This window comes from Xyrauchen texanus, chromosome 5 (assembly GCF_025860055.1).
Source record: "Xyrauchen texanus isolate HMW12.3.18 chromosome 5, RBS_HiC_50CHRs, whole genome shotgun sequence".
Classification (NCBI taxonomy): domain Eukaryota; kingdom Metazoa; phylum Chordata; class Actinopteri; order Cypriniformes; family Catostomidae; genus Xyrauchen; species Xyrauchen texanus.
The window spans coordinates 32,123,034-32,140,424 of NC_068280.1; the positions used below are offsets into that span (position 1 = coordinate 32,123,034).

Below are 17,391 nucleotides of genomic sequence, written 5' to 3' on the forward strand. Positions count from 1 at the left end.
GTTTTCCGTGGTCTTCCGGGTCTTTTGGTGTTGCTGAGCTCACCGGTGCGTTCTTTCTTTTTAAGAATGTTCCAAACAGTTGATTTGGCCACACCTAATGTTTTTCTATCTCTCTGATGGGTTTGTTTTGATTTTTCATCCTAATGATGGCTTGCTTCACTGATAGTATCAGCTCTTTGGATCTCATATTGAGAGTTGACAGCAACAGATTCCAAATGCAAATAGCACACTTGAAATGAACTCTAGACCTTTTATCTGCTCCTTGTAAATGGGATAATGAGGTAAGAAGAAAAACCTGGCCATGGAACAGCTGAGCAGCCAATTGTCCCATTACTTTTGGTCCCTTAAAAAGTGGGAGGCACATATACAAACTGTTGTAATTCCTACACTGTTCACCTGATTTGGATGTAAAAACCCTCAAATTAAAGCTGAAAGTCTGCAGTTAAAGCACATCTTGTTTGTTTCATTTCAAATCCATTGTGGTGGTGTATAGAGCCAAAAAGATTAGAATTGTGTCAATGTCCCAATATTTATAGACCTGACTGTACTTATTGGCTCAGTAGATCGGCGCCCCCCAAGCGATGCCACCCTAGTCGCCAAATGGATTTGTCGCCAAATGGATTGACCGGCCCTGCGTTTTGGGGGTGTTGGTGGAATGTAATTCGAGTAGCACAGCCTGCATTACTATCCACAGACTCAACACCATACTGAAAACAAATTCCAAACTGAAAGACGTGCCAGAAGGATATTGTTCAGGGAAACCATCAAGAGGCCAAAAGCAACTTTGAAGGATTTACAAGACCCTATAGCTGAGATTCTTCATTCTGTACATGTGACGATAATCTCCTAAACTTTAGCTAGCCTGTATGGCAGGGTCACTAGAAAGATGACTCTTTTGAAAGAGTGACACACAAAGTCTCGTTTGCACTTTGCAAAAAAAAAGACTGGAGGATTCTAATGTCATGTGGCAAAAAAATTTATGGTCAGATGAAAAATTTTACTTTTTGGATTGAACTCTAAGCGCTATATTTTGAGATCCAAACACTGTATGCTACCCGGAACATACCATACCTACTGTGACGCATTGTAGTGGCAACATTATGTTGTTGGGTATGGCATTCCGTAAGTACCAAAAATAAGTCGACTGCTTTGTACAATATATCTCTCGCTATTTCTATCTCTATGGTCATTTGCTCATGTCTTTTGCCTATGTCGTCGTCCTGCTTGTCATATGCTCATATCATTTGCACATGTCATCCTCATGTCTTCTGTTCAGCTCAATTTTATAACTGCTTCATTATCTGCTTTCAGTGAATGTTCTGCATCTTGCATTGCATATCTTGCATGTATGGTTTTTGCACCTCAGAGATTGAGTCAAAACTCCAATAAATTTTCTCAAGCAGAAGTTTTGGATGATGGTTTTAAACACCCTCTTAAATTAAACCTTTTCTACTTTTAATATCACCATGTTTAGCTATAGCTCTTAAGTAAACAGGCAAACAAAATTAAACAAGACTGGCCTCCCTTAAAAGGAATGGTCAACTCTACTATATTACAAAGACTAAAAAGTTTAAAATCCCTGTGTAATCAAAATGAAAGTTTTGGTGCTTTTAGTCCATATCTATAGATGACTTTGTGGTCATCTATATGCCAGTATACTTATAAAGGTTGACATAATTAATTTTCAGAAGATATATGCATTTAAATTATGCAGTCTTGCTCTTCCGGCAAGATATATCCAGCTGCAGACCCGCAGCACCAGCAGTTTCAGAACAGCAGCGCCAGAACTGCAGCCACAGAACGGATGTGAGGGATGGAGTTGTTGACAACGAGATAAGCATGGCAGAGAGCACGGTGAGTAGTTTGTAATCTTTTTGCCATTTATGTGGTGAATAATTTGCATATATATATTAACTTAAGCTTAATTTATCTGCTAAATACTGAATCTGTGCTTGGCTTTATCGTGTTTTTGTTATTGGACTGTTTGGTTACTTTTCGTATTGTGTGTTGTAAGTGGGCCTTGCGATTTGAAGTTTTGAAGACGTTTATTATTTATGAATATAAATAGTTTGTTCCACTTTCTTCTGTTATATGCATTGTTTGTGAGTTAATGTTACCTTACCATTGAGTTTTTTAATCGCATTTGACAAAGTTGAGATAGTTGTGTGGTGCTATTTTTTTAATCTCTTGTAGAGACATATAACAATTCATAGAGGTGATGCATTACCTCAGCTGCAACAGTGCAACAAGCGTTGCAGCAATTACCACTGCCCTTTTTGCTTGGCCAGCGTGTTTAAGCCAGCCAAACTGGTCAAATTAAAAAGTAATCTTTAAAGCTACTTCATTAAGGCAGTTGTCCATGGAGGTATGAATATTTATTTGTTTAATATATGTAGTCACAATATATTATAGTATAATATTTTACCAGTATACTTATTTATTTTAGACTTCACTATACACCGATGTGGACTGGGATGTAGACCACCACTGCATAACCACTGCCTATACTGTGAAACTACAGTTTTAAGGAGACGTGATTTTGAGACACATTTCCAAACAAAAACCATTTCCAACTTCAACCAAAATTCCATCTCCAGCCAGTGCAGCACTGACCACACCAGCAATCCCCTCAGGAAGGGTTTATGTATGGCCTGTAATCAAAAAAAGATGCCCAGTTTGCAATATCCTCATAAATAAAAAAAAAACGTAAACACATTGAACGCAAACACACAGAACAGCCAATACAGGACATTAATGCATCATTCCATCTTATAAGCCAGTGCATCAACAGGACAAATTGAATATTTACTGTCTTTAAAGTTACCAAGGGTCACAGTGTCCCCCTTCATATTAAGCTCAAGACATGGGAAGAACACCATAAGGTAATCTGTGAATCACATGAATGTCAGGTCAACATGGAAGTGGCCTGATGTTGTACCAGTGCAAGCATATCTGCTCTGTACGTTACTGCACATCCTCTACAGAACCAGTTTCCCTGAAAGAGGATTTTTTTAACAGATGGTGAGAGCAAAGTGGAATTTATAAACCACGCACACCTAATGGTACCTCTGTAAAATGAGACTGCCGTCTAGTGGTAGCTGCTTTACACAAAGTTACATGTGGATCATGCAAGGCAAAACCAACAGAAAGGAAGTCTCAAAATTCAAATGAATGAAGCAGAAAACCCATCAATGCATGCGTGCCACTTGATCCACAAATGCACATTCACAAGGCCGTTTTGTGTTTCATTTGAGACATCTTCATTGGGTTGCATACACAAACTGTGATTTATTTGTACAAAAGAGAACATATATATTCGCATATGTCTTTATTTGTACAAAGAGCTGCACATTAATTTAATAATAAATGACACAGACACAAGTAACAAATGCACAAAAAACACACATTTGTGTATTTTTCCCAAATTGGTGGGAAGATGTAACCACAATTATGGATGTATTTAAGACTTATTCATCAGTAGTTGTTGTGTGTGGGTCAGCCACGGTACAAACAGTGAAACAAAAGTCTCAAAATTCAAAGAAATAAAACGGAATAGACACAAAAACACGTCAACGAATGCACGTGTGTCACTTGATCCACAAATGCACTTTCAATGCTTCACAAGGCCAATTTGTGTTTAATTTGTGTCTAACCAAATCTTCATTTGGTTAGACATGCAAATTGTGTTACTTTTATACAAAAGGGTAGATATGTATTCACAAATATGTATCTATTTGTACAAATAGGTGAACATTAATTTAATTTGGAATTTCACAGACACAAATTGGAAGGTATTTGTGTGTGGATAGTAATATGCATGTATGACATTCATCGAATTGATGGATAAGTGGTTTTGCGTTTGTGAATAATTTTGATACTATTCTCTTCCCATAAAGAGTGATAACCGTCAGTCACGACTCACTTCTACAGTGATTATTATTGAAAATTCTGTTTGGAAAGACCCCAAAACATGGATTGCGCTCTCTTTGAAGTGCCCTGCGAAGGAACCATTAGCGCTGATGAAATCACAGCCATGTGCGGTGAGCTGATTAATGGGGCAGGTGCCTTCTTGTTCTAGAACACATTTGATAGGACAAGGTTTCTGTAGTACAGTTTGACATCATGATTTGACAGCATCTTTCTAGAAGGAAGAGCGAGACTGCATAATTTGTATGCTTGTATACTTAACAGCTATAACAAAACGTGATATTACAAGGAAAAAAATAAAACAAATAATATTAATTTAAGAGGGTTTTGAACTAGGTGTTTAAAACTAACATCCAAAACTTCTGTTGAGAAATGTATGGGAGTTTTGACACCAAACCTTAATTAGTGAGATGTGAATGTGTCAACTTCTCTCGGTCTCACCTAAATATGTTAATGAATGTTCCATTGTTAAGGCAAAGTTTGCTTTTATTTTTTGTGAATGAATACAATAAGGAACTAAATGTGTTCTGTGTATAATGTAATTACATATTCTGATGTAGGATGATTTATTTTTTCAGACATTGGATGTGGCAAGTATGTTCACAAAAAATTGCAAGAAGAATTTGTAAACAATTATCTAGTGGTAAAACATGTACAATGAAGAGTGCATGGAAATTAAGCCAGATAAATCTGATAAATCTGATAAATCCTGACGATTAGTACCTCGGGTCAGGTCCCTCCCCGGCAAAGCCTGTTCCCCTCCTGGGATCACTCAGTGGTCCTTTTGGGCCTTCAGAGACCCCCCTTCAAGCTGCTTGACTCAGTTGAGCTCAAGGCGCTCTCCTTGAAGACGGCCCTCCTGATAGCGCTTGCTTCCATCAAGAGGGTTGGGGAACTACAAGCGTTCTCTGTCAGCGACACTTGCCTGGAGTTAGGTCAGGCAGATACACACGTCATCCTAAGACCACGACCGGGCAACGTAGAGAGAGAAAAGGCCGTGGCTGGCTGGCTTCCTCCCATGATGGTAATGAAGCACCCGTTCCCCCTTTAGGGGTGCTGGGATCCTAAGGTCTGTATATGACACCTTTTTCTAGGGGCGTTGGGGAGAGTTACATGCAGCTGATACAGTTGCTTCTAGCACGCAGCAGCCTGCTTGCACCTCTGTCAGCAGCTCACGTAACTAGTGCATGGCGCTTTGAAATGGGACCCCTTGTGTCACTACATTCGACACCACGTCGAGTGAGTGACAGAAGGGGAATGTCATGGTTACTGTTCTAACCTCCGTTCTCTGATGGAGAGAATGAGGCATTGTGTCAAATGTGTCGACACTAGACCTACCACTGTGATTGGCCACACCTTATTCTCGGCTCCTCTTTGCAAAAACCTGACTGACAGACGCACGCCTGCTTCCCTTTATACGTATATATGTATATATATATATATATATATATATATATATATATATATATACACTCACCTAAAGGATTATTAGGAACACCTGTTCAATTTCTCATTAATGCAATTATCTAATCAACCAATCACATGGCAGTTGCTTCAATGCATTTAGGGGTGTGGTCCTGGTCAAGACAATCTCCTGAACTCCAAACTGAATGTCAGAATGGGAAAGAAAGGTGATTTAAGCAATTTTGAGCGTGGCATGGTTGTTGGTGCCAGATGGGCCGGTCTGAGTATTTCACAATCTGCTCAGTTACTGGGATTTTCACGCACAACCATTTCTAGGGTTTTCAAAGAATGGTGTGAAAAGGAAAAACATCCAATATGCGGCAGTCCTGTGGGCTGAAAATGCCTTGTTGATGCTAGAGGTCAGAGGAGAATGGGCCGACTGATTCAAGCTGATAGAAGAGCAACTTTGCCTGAAATAACCACTCGTTACAACCGAGGTATGCAGCAAAGCATTTGTGAAGCCACAACATGCACAACCTTGAGGCGGATGGGCTACAACAGCAGAAGACCCCACCGGGTACCACTCATCTCCACTACAAATAGGAAAAAGAGGCTACAATTTGCAAGAGCTCACCAAAATTGGACAGTTGAAGACTGGAAAAATGTTGCCTGGTCTGATGAGTCTCGATTTCTGTTGAGACATTCAGATGGTAAAGTCAGAATTTGGCGTAAACAGAATGAGAACATGGATCCATCATGCCTTGTTACCACTGTGCAGGCTGCTGGTGGTGGTGTAATGGTGTGGGGTATGTTTTCTTGGCACACTTTAGGCCCCTTAGTGCCAATTGGGCATCGTTTAAATGCCACGGCCTACCTGAGCATTGTTTCTGACCATGTCCATCCCTTTATGGCCACCATGTACCCATCCTCTGATGGCTACTTCCAGCAGGATAATGCACCATGTCACAAAGCTCGAATCATTTCAAATTGGTTTCTTGAACATGACAATGAGTTCACTGTACTAAAATGGCCCCCACAGTCACCAGATCTCAACCCAATAGAGCATCTTTGGGATGTGGTGGAACGGGAGCTTCGTGCCCTGGATGTGCATCCCACAAATCTTCATCAACTGCAAGATGCTATCCTATCAATATGGGCCAACATTTCTAAAGAATGCTTTCAGCACCTTGTTGAATCAATGCCACGTAGAATTAAGGCAGTTCTGAAGGCGAAAGGGGGTCAAACACAGTATTAGTATGGTGTTCCTAATAATCCTTTAGGTGAGTGTATATATATTTTATTTTATTATTTTTTTTCCGGGAGCGGGACATGCAAATTCTGTCTGCCAATATCTCATTGGCCTTTTCTCAAGTTCAGAGGTATGCGAGGCTCTCAAGAAAGACCCCTTGTGTCACTACATTCGAAACAACATCTCGTTCCCTGATGAGGTTACAACAGTAATCATGACGTTTTGGCTGTAAGACCAAAAAAGTACTCTTCCAAAGGGGTATGCTGATTTTCTATAGGCACTGTACAATACATGTAACATTATAATTGTTTACACACACACGCACACACGTGCACACACACACACGTGCACACAGGCACACTACAATTCCGACTATAGCCACTTAAGCACAATATACAAAGTGACACATATCTATAGAGTACATACTGTTCAAACATGTACAAATGAACACACATGTATAAGTCTGCAATCTTGAATTTAATGAAATTTTACAATAATTGATTTATAAAAATGAACATAAAAATCCTCCTAACTTAATCCTACATATGTTGTCCACAGACAACACAACAATTAATTATTTTCATTGCTTGTTTTCAGCATCCTTTTCATTGGCCATCTTTGTTTAAAAATTAATTTCTCATGGCTCCTCATAAAGCATATAGTACACATTATTTATATATATATATTAGTATTCACGCAAGCAAGATGGTAAATGCATATTCACTAGTTGAAGGGTAAGTTAAGGAAACTTAAATGAGCTCCAAGTGAATTACTCTCCTTGTGTCTTCTCATGAAACTGAAAGGTCTTTCACATCAATAGTCAATCGCTCACTTATGTTGGCATGTACGATATGATTATATAAAGTTTTGTGGAGGATTTAGAACATTATGGTACATGAGTATAACCACACCCATGCCCCACCAGCACCACCATCAGCACACTCTCAAAGTAGAAACCACATAATCATCTACACAAATCACAACAGTTGTCAAACAAATAACCATTCTTAATGTACTCCGTTCTATTTCTCTAATGCTAAATCATGTACACACTGGTCCTATCTAAGTAAATTGCTAACACACACTATAGTTTGTCACAATCACCTCTTTCAGGCAGCTCCACACTGGATGGGGCAGGGATGTGGGTGCACTGCCCTGCTCAAAGACCTCTTTGTTGGGAGCAGTATTTATAAAACCCAGCCTGTACCTCCAACACTTTCTGTACTCTGTCCCTTCTACATTTCCATTGAGTACTCTCTCCACCTATTCAACCATCCATCATGAGAGTTGGATGCAATGCTGCTCTCCTTCTGGGCTACTTAATTTGGGCCATCTATGCTCAGGCTCAGAGCAGCCAAAACAATAGTAACCAAGACAACACTAACAAGGGAAACAGCGCCAACCACAATGATAGCACCCACAACAGCCGACAGCAGAACCAACCTCAGCCAAAAGGAAGCATCTGGGATGAGCCCATTCGTTTCAACACCAAAGCAAAGGATGCTTGCAGCATGGTAATCTCTGGCCTGAGAAACTTCACCAAGCTGCATGTCTCCTGCAAGAGCAAAGGCAAATCTTACTGGTGCGATTTCCTGGGCAAACCAAACTTGTGTAGAGCATAGGCCTACAACAACAAACCACACCACTACTTCACTCAGATAATGTGGGACATGAGAAAGCTCCACAATGCCTGCCAGGGATCACGTGTCTATAAGCCACAGATGTGCCGCTCTGCATCAAATGAGGTACAAATGGCTTTCCACACCTCCTGGCCCAAAATCTCCATCCCAAAACCTACCCAGGCTACTCAAAACCACAACCAGAGCCAGCAGAAGCAACAGCATCAGACAACCAAGTCCATTACAACCACCACCAAAGCTCCCACCCAAAAGCAGCAGCCTAAACCCCAACAACCAGCCAAACCAGTCAAGCATGCAATATCCAAGCCTGTGCATCCACATAAGCCTGCCAAGACCATCACAGCAAGACCTACTGTAGCAGAAGAGAGCCATGCCACCAAGCTGGCACAGGAATACTGCTGGAAGAGTCTCCAGGACATCTGCTCCTACTTCATTGGCTGGTTCAACAATTAACCACCACCTCTGGTAAGAACATAGACAGTATAATTTCATACTCCACATAGACAATATAATTTCATACTCAAAGATGTATTCAGTTTATAGAAATTAACCATTCAACAAATGTTATCATGTTAAAGAAAGGATCAACTGTAAACTTTTGCTTTCAATAATATGAATAAGCATTTTAGGAAGCATCATCAACATGTTAAGTAAAACGAATTCCTGAAATTGTTAACTTTTGCTTTGAGGACCATAGTACTAAACTAAAATAGTGTATGATGTGAATGAAAGACTTTTCTACAGAAGCTTTTTTTTATTGTATGAAAAGCTGTAACTGTATGCAATGGAAAATAAATGTGGATGGGAACTTAACACATAATTGCCTGTCTCTCCAAACTTCAGTAAACAACCATTTTATTTTACACATCCACACTTTTCCAAAATATCCCAATTGAAATTGTTTGTACTGACTGGGATTCATACTAATCTGTGTGCATTGAGGAAAGCAAAGTTATTAAGCACAGAAGGCTAAACTGATTGAAAGGGGTCACTGAATGTGTAGTAAAGCTGCAGTAAGACTACTCAAAGGAAAAACAAATATTACTGTCTTAATATAATTGTTTTTCATTGAATCATTCTCTCATTTTCTTCATTCTGTAGGTTCACATTATTAAAGATTGTCTGACTACCAGTTAAGAAGTTCGAAAGACCAGGGCTGTTTGTGTGTTCACGTGGTTATGACTGGTATGCTTGGGTGCATGTTTTTGTATGTATCTATGTATGTCAACAGAAAAGAGAGATATTTTGTGTATTACTGTAAAGCAGATGTTTCGTTGGTGAAAATGAAAAAGAAGAAACATATTTTGTATGTCTCTATGTATCAAAATGCTTGCGTGTCAACGATGCTGTCCCACAAAATCAATGTTTATATTTTTTATGTGCTTTTTATATTCAATTTTTTTTGGCACAGGGTGTAATAAAGCTGTTCAGATTTTTCACAATGATTTTATGATTAAGTGTCAGTACTTGCGCAGCAAATAGTTTAATTGGTGTAACTCTTATGTTTTTTTCTTTCTTAAAAGTAATTCCAAATTGTATTTTAAAATGCAGAAATTATTTGATATTACGTTAATTTCCAACTGGATAATTTTCAGTGGAAAAATCATGGAAAATTATGAAATAATAAGCAAAGACATTGCAAAGACATTTATAATAGCATCAACATTATAAATCATACATGTTTTCCTAGATGATAAAATAGCTTTTTGCTAAAGAATAAATTTATCTCAAAAAGATAAGGCAGTATGAAACAAGCAAAAATATTTTTTTGTTTCAAATGAAGTTTAGTGAGAGCGCATCAACGCCACAGGGGGGCAGTGTTACATGAATTCTGGGAAAACTCGTATGGCTGTAAATGATTTCAAAATCCAAGAGATTTAATGGTTATACAGACATACTGTGGGAACTTCTAAATGTCATCACTGTGTTTATAAGAGGAGATATTTTTTCTATTTTCTGTAAGCAAACTTTTAGCAAAAATAAACAAGAACATGTATTCTGTTATGAGTGCTATTCACTCACTCATCTATGTTAAATCTCTAAGATTGTTTGTGTGATCAGAGTGCCCTATAAAGAAAACTTCATTTAATTGACTGATAACTAACGCTATAAAATAACATTAAAATATTATTTAGTTGTACAATTGAAAATCTATTGATCCCATGGTAAATAAGTAATGTACAAGGAAATTTGACTTTCTTGTGTGTAACTGAAACTGAATGGCTGACTCATTGTTCATGAATCAACCAAAGCTCCAGTGTGCATATCCCATGCAAAAACATGTTATTGACTGTGCAACACCTGTACTGTTAAAGGAATGAAAATACAACATACAGTCAGGTCCATAAATATTGGGACATCGACATAATTCTAATCTTTTTGGCTCTATACACCACCACAATGGATTTGAAATGAAACGAACAAGATGTGCTTTAACTGCAGACTTTCAGCTTTAATTTGAGGGTATTTACATCCAAATCAGGTGAACGGCACACTTGAAATGAACTCTGGACCTTTTATCTGCTCCTTGTAAATGGGATAATGAGGAAATAACACACACCTGGCCATGGAACAGCTGAGCAGCCAATTGTCCCATTACTTTTGGTCCCTTAAAAAGTGGGAGGCACATATACAAACTGTTGTAATTCCTACACTGTTCACCTGATTTGGATGTAAATACCCTCAAATTAAAGCTGAAAGTCTGCAGTTAAAGCACATCTTGTTCGTTTCATTTCAAATCCATTGTGGTGGTGTATAGAGCCAAAAAGATTAGAATTGTGTCGATGTCCCAATATCATCTCTCATCAACAAGGCATTTTTGTCCACAGAACTACCACTCGCTCTTTGTTTTTGTTGTTCGCACCATTCTCTATACACTCTAGAGACTGTTGCACGTGCAAATCCCAGGAGATCAGCAGTTCCAGAAATATTCAAACCAGCCTGTCTGGCACCAACAATCATGCCATGGTCTAAATCACTGAGATCAGATTTTTTCCCCTATTCTAATGGTTGATATGAACATTAACTGAAGCTCCTGACCCATATCTGTATGATGTTATACATTACACTGCTGCCACACGATTGGCTGATTAGATAATCGCATGAATATGTAGATGTACATTTGTACCTAATAAAGTGGCCAGTGAGTGAATGTGGCAGCTTTACTTTAGGTACATTTTAATAGGTTACTTATGTTGAATAAATGTAATTAAGCTTTTATTACATGTGAGATAAAATGGCTGAATATTTGGAAATTAATTATTAGTCATTTATAAACCCCTTTATATAACCTTAACAAAGGGAACATTAATGTAAAGGAGTACCATCTTTTCTTTATAAGCTCCTTTATTTTACTCTCTCAGTACTTTTTTCTCTTTTCATGTGTGCAAGTGTTTATATGTACCATATTTCTAACCCCCTGCCCTCATAAGAGGCCTCCATTCACCAGAGCCATATGGAGAGAGAGTTGCGACAACTCCATTGACTCCAATGGAACATTTTTTGCCTCTCAATAGTTCCCGGAAGTAGCAGCAAACACATACCGCGCCGTAGAGATGCATTAGAACAAACAGTTTGCGACACACTTTTAAAAGGTGAGACGTTTAAAGAATAATATTATCTTATTCTGTATATTATCAGTACATCTAAATAAAAATAACTTGTAAATTAAAACCTTATAGTTGAATATTACTCATTAAATTAGGAGATAAGGGATGTTATCGGACACATACAAAATGCTTGGCATGCTATTTAATTTATTAGAAATGTATTCATGAATTGCTGTAAATAGTTATTGCATTTATTTGAATAATAATAATAATAAAAAAGTAATATCGTAATATATTATTACAATTTAAAATAACTGTTTTCTATTTTAATTTATTTTAAAATGTAATTTACTCCTGTGATGCCAAGCTGAATTTTCAGCCTCATTACTTTTGAACGGCAGTTTATATACGAGTATGCTTAAGATGTTTTAAAGCTGAATATATTGTGTATATGAATAAGTATTGTAAGAATTATACATTAGATATATAATATTTATAATACATAAATAATTATATTACTATATATAGAATTGTAAGAATTGTAAACAATAAGCTTAATTTCACTAAATTTTACATTTACGTAACTGCTGTGTAGGGTATGCAGGTCAGGTTTGGGGAAATGTATAATTAATTTCAATGATCGTAATCAATGATTAATCAGACGATTTGACCCGGATACCCATACACATTGTAAAAACGCCCCAAACAGGGCTTATAGTAGTCTGCTTCAAATATATATAGATAATTAAACACCACGAATTATAATTAATTAGGAATATACATTATATGCAGACAGGCTATATTAATTTAATTAGACCCTCAATGGAATTGACCCGAAGGCTACCACAACCAGTCAGTTCGTCCAGCGAACTGCTTTGCTAAATATTCCTGATCAATTCCCTTGAAGGTCCATTCTTAGTTATAAGCATACTCATCAAAGCACGTTAACTTACTCTGATAATATCAGCTCGTAGTTTAAAATCGCACATTAAAGAGGCTTTGTTTTATGATCAACACACACAGACAATCAAGCATATAATTGGGTTTAATACAAGGAACTAGAATATATCACTACACTTGACAAACAGACACTTAACATGTAACATAAAATAAACATAAAATAAACATAATATAAACAGAGTAGAAGCAATAAGGAAAATAAAGAGATTAAGGATAGCAACTTATTACAACAATTAACCCTTTGAAGCCAGCAAGGAATTTACACACTCTAACGCGTTTGAATTTCAGGTGAAATAATACTTGCATAAAGGAACTCTGTGTGTCGCTGAGCAAGTCTGCACGTATGTCGGGTCCTTGTGGCGTCCTTTGAGATGGAGGATTTCGGTTCGGTGTTTCCAGAGCGTGGAGTTGAAACTCACTTGTTGAGAGAGAGCTGAAGGGTTGTTCCAAGCAGTTGCAAATGTTCAGCAGAAGAGAAGAGAAAAATGTAAGATGGCTTGAAGAGATCCGGGAGAAGTCCAAGGGAGGTCCAGAAGTGAAGTAAGAGGAGAGGAGTTGAAAAGGAAGAGAGAGGAAGAAGATAAGAGCTAAGAGGAAGAACTAAGCTGTAAGGAGATGAGGGAAGTAAGAGAGCGAAGGTCCGTTGTTGGTGCAATTTATGCCCTTAGAAAACGTGTCCCACCTCTCATTGGCTCGACCAATGAGAAGGGTTTGGGTTCCAGGCGGGAATTTGGTTTATTGCTCTTTTGTTCTCACATTTCTCATTGCATGTGCAAGAAAGAAAACTAGGAAATATACTTGTAATACTAATATGTTGTTGTTATCGACATATCATGTACACAGTCATTTCAATCTTCGAAATACCAAGTTATAGAGACCAAATATGCCACACATATGATTTCGGGTAACCATGGTATGCAAAGTCTGAAACATTAACCCATTAGAGTTTGCAAGAAACATAGACCAAACAACATTTAGGAAAATTATGAGATGGAACATAAGATACATGTCAATATTTTTATCACATGGATTATATATATATATATATATAGGATTAAAAGGGGTCATTTCTCCTTCTCAGTACGAATTTGGTGAGAATCAGCCCTGTCTGAGCCTTCCTTTGGGGGTCGTAAAATTTTCCTTCCTTTGGGCAGGAGAATGATTCCTTTGTCCCGTCAGGCTCATTTGCATGTTTATGACTGTGTTTATGACGGTAAGAAATTTTGGGCTGAATGACTCAAAAGATGGTAAACATAGCCGAAATACCATTCTAAGGTGACCTTATATTTGTTTTCGGCTAGGACAAATCGTAAGGTTTAATTTGATACCAAGAAAGATGTACTTGGTTCACTTAGACATGGATATACACTGTTAGGCTATTAATTACAAGATCACCTTATTAACTATAACAGGTTTTACTACACTACTAAACTAATTTCAACTAGTTTTGATCTATCATCAGACAAATAAACACACAGGGATTAAAACATATTTCATTAGACATACATTTCTAAGTTTAAAACTGAAAAACACACACACCCACATTTTTACGTTCAAGATCTCACATGGTAAAGCACGCGGTGTGAGGCGAGTCATATGGGAAAGGGGGGGCTTAGCAGTCACGAGGATTTCCTGTCAATAGTTCCTTGTCTCTTTGTCAATACATTTATTGTGCTCGTGGAGACTAGTCGGCGCTATTGCAGTAATTAGGGGAGTTGGAACAGTAAGTTCTTGTTTTCATGGACCTGCTGAGTTAATGATTATCCTTCATTGATTCCTCCAGACGCTACAGCTGCTAATAGATAATAGTTCATTGACCCATTGTGCGGTGTGAGCTGGAAATCACCTGTCACCAGCCTGTCTCTGTACTATCTGAAAAGTCATAAATATGACATTAGTTACCATGTACCATTAGACATTAGATTAGTGAACACAATGAACATGAGGTAACATAAAAAGGCAACAGAAACCCTAGCCTGAAATAAGTTGATGCAAATAACGGTAAGCGAACACTAATCCTCAAATACTAGCTGATTTGATCTTTAAAAAAACAACATCGCTGTAACAACATACTCATGCTACATACATATGTCGGTGTGTTACATAAATATATAAAATAAATGCATTTATTGACTACTAATTACCAGAAATCACAGTTCCCTATCGAGAGGTCTCTCCTATTGCGTAAGTAGCTTACGCTATGGGAAAACTCCGTTTCTCGAGAAATATTGAAGTCTTTATGTAAAACGCATTGCAGCTGCACAGCAGACAGTGATGAGCGAGGCAGCTCGGTCATTGGCTGTGCTGCGGCAACTGCTCGAACCAGTGACGGGGCGACTTATAACGCGCAACCAATGGGGGCGCATCCCGCATTCGCGCGCTCAGAGCCTGCTGAAATTAGCATACGAGGGCTATATAATGAACGTCCCGTCATGCCAGTTCTTTTAGATTTAATCTGCTTCAGCGAAGACTTTCTCTTCGCTAGATCCTCCGGATTTTTGGAGTCTTTCGCCGCCGTGGACAAGCTTACAGCGGGACTGCTGAGAGGACGCCGGCATCTTCAGCCGCCTTCGAAGCCTTCTGCTATGCCATCCGGCGCGCATCGCATATCCTTTACTGAACAAGCATTCGCCCCCGCGACGCTTTTAAGAGTAAAAGAGTTATTTTCCAGGCCCTCTTTCCGATGGAGATCGGCACACCATCTGCACTCGCTGCCTGGGTCTGGACCACGCAGAAGCTGCACTCATTCAGGGCGGATGCCCTGAATGCGACTCCTTGGGCCTCGCCGAGGTGCGCACTCGCTTTGCCGTTTTCACCGCAAGCGAGCTGGCTGCCCCCGTGCTGCCACCTCTGTTCGAGCCGCGCAAGAAAAAGCGCCGCTCACAGAGGCTGCCAGAGCACCCCGACTCCGGTGATGTCACGCCGGCTCAGTCCCCGCGGGCATCACCGCTACCAGATGTCTCCCTGCCGCCGGTCCATTTCGCGAGAGCGGACCTGCACCCCTCCAACAAAGCGGTGGGTCTCATCTCGTTCGGCACATCAGGGGACGATGACGGAAAGGATGACAGCCTCTCTCTTGACGCTGCATCCGACGACTGGCCAGCATGGACTCGGAGATCGTCCGTATCCTGTCTAAGGCCGTGGAAGACCTCAGGCTCGACTGGTCTTCTCCGGAAGAACCCGCCCGCAGCCGGCTGGATGAGTGGTTCCTGCAGGGGCGCCGGCAGGCCCCCGACAGAGACCCTCTCCTTTCTTCCCTGAGGTGCACAACGAGCTCACAAAGTCGTGGAAAGCCCCGCACGCCTAAAGCCTTCTTTCTCTTCTTCGCTCTCCTCAGTGGAAGGCGCGAGAGAAAGAGGCTACGAGGCAACTCCGCCCCTAGAGGAGACTGTGGCCAACCATCTATGCCCACCCTCCACCGCTGGATGGAAGGCCAGAGCTTCTCACCCATCGAAGCCGTGCAGAACCACATCAGCTCTCGCCGGTCGCGCATACGCCGCCGCCGGCAAGCTGCGTCAGCACTGCATTCGATGGCGGTTCTACAAATGTTTCAGGCCAAACTTCTCCGCTCTATGGACGAGTCTGGACCTGAACCCAACGCTTTTAAGGACCTGCGCAGTCCTACGGACGTAGCTCTGCGAGCCACAAAGGCCACTGCCCAATCCATTGGCCGGGCCATGGCTAATTTGATCGTCCTTGTGCGCCATCTGTGGCTAACGCTAACGGAGATGAAGGACGCGGATAAGGCACCCTTCCTTGACGCACCTGTCACTCCGAGCGGCCTGTTTGGACCTACGGTGAGAGATTTCACGGAGCACTTCACTGAGGCGTGGAAGGATTCGCAAGCTATGCATCACTTCCTGCCTAAGCGCTCCAGCTCATCTCAAAAACCGCCCCAGCAGCAGCAGCGAGCCAGGGCAGAGCCGCCCGTCTCCCAACCGAAGAGCAGACCTGAAAAGGACGCTCGACGCCGCTCGCGTTCCGCTGGCCGAAGAAAGCCGCAGGAGCAACGAGGCCCTCGACCCAGAATCACCCTGAACACAGAGCCTCGTAAGTCTTCCTAGCAGCAGGAAGAAAGAGAGGGAGTACGCGTCTCGCAAATGCCGGACCGCTCCCCTCGCAAACATTTAAAACATTACCCAGTCCCCTTACAGGCGGCTGGAAATATCTATACAGCAGTCAATGGGCCAGTCATAAAAGTCGCTCACCTGCAATCAAACACCGTTTTCACGGCGACACACAGAAATCACCAAAAGAGTCATTTTCTGCCTGTGTCACTAAGGGTTCACAAGTCCACACTAAAGTGCGCATTCCCACATATCAATACTGTCCAAACAGTGCCAAACACCTCCCCAGCTCAGGCTGGATGTCTCAAAAATGTATAGTGTGCCTATTGTCATGTATGCACCACTACACACAAGCACTGTTCCCACAGTTATAAACACTTCCCCAGTAAAAACGGGAAGTGCTATAAGTGTAGCGCGTGTGCCTGCCGTATTGCACGCACCCCTACACACAGCTACCCACACAGTTTCAAACAGCTATGCCGCAAACATCACAGATGCAATGCGCGAGCTAAGAAACTCCCCGCTAAATGTGGAAAGCTTTATGAATGTGGCGCGCGTGCCCATAATGATGAATGCACCCCCACTTCAAAACACTG

At 40.5% G+C, this 17,391-nt stretch overlaps 1 protein-coding gene and 1 pseudogene across 1 annotated transcript in view; one reads left to right on the forward strand and one right to left on the reverse strand.

Annotated features, from left to right (window-relative positions):
* Positions 1 to 17,391, reverse strand: part of zmynd10 (zinc finger, MYND-type containing 10) — a 65,621-nt gene that overhangs the window by 31,546 nt on the left and 16,684 nt on the right. The gene's annotated exons all lie outside the window — the stretch shown is intronic.
* On the forward strand, positions 7,607 to 8,673 carry LOC127644403 (fibroblast growth factor-binding protein 2-like; annotated as a pseudogene).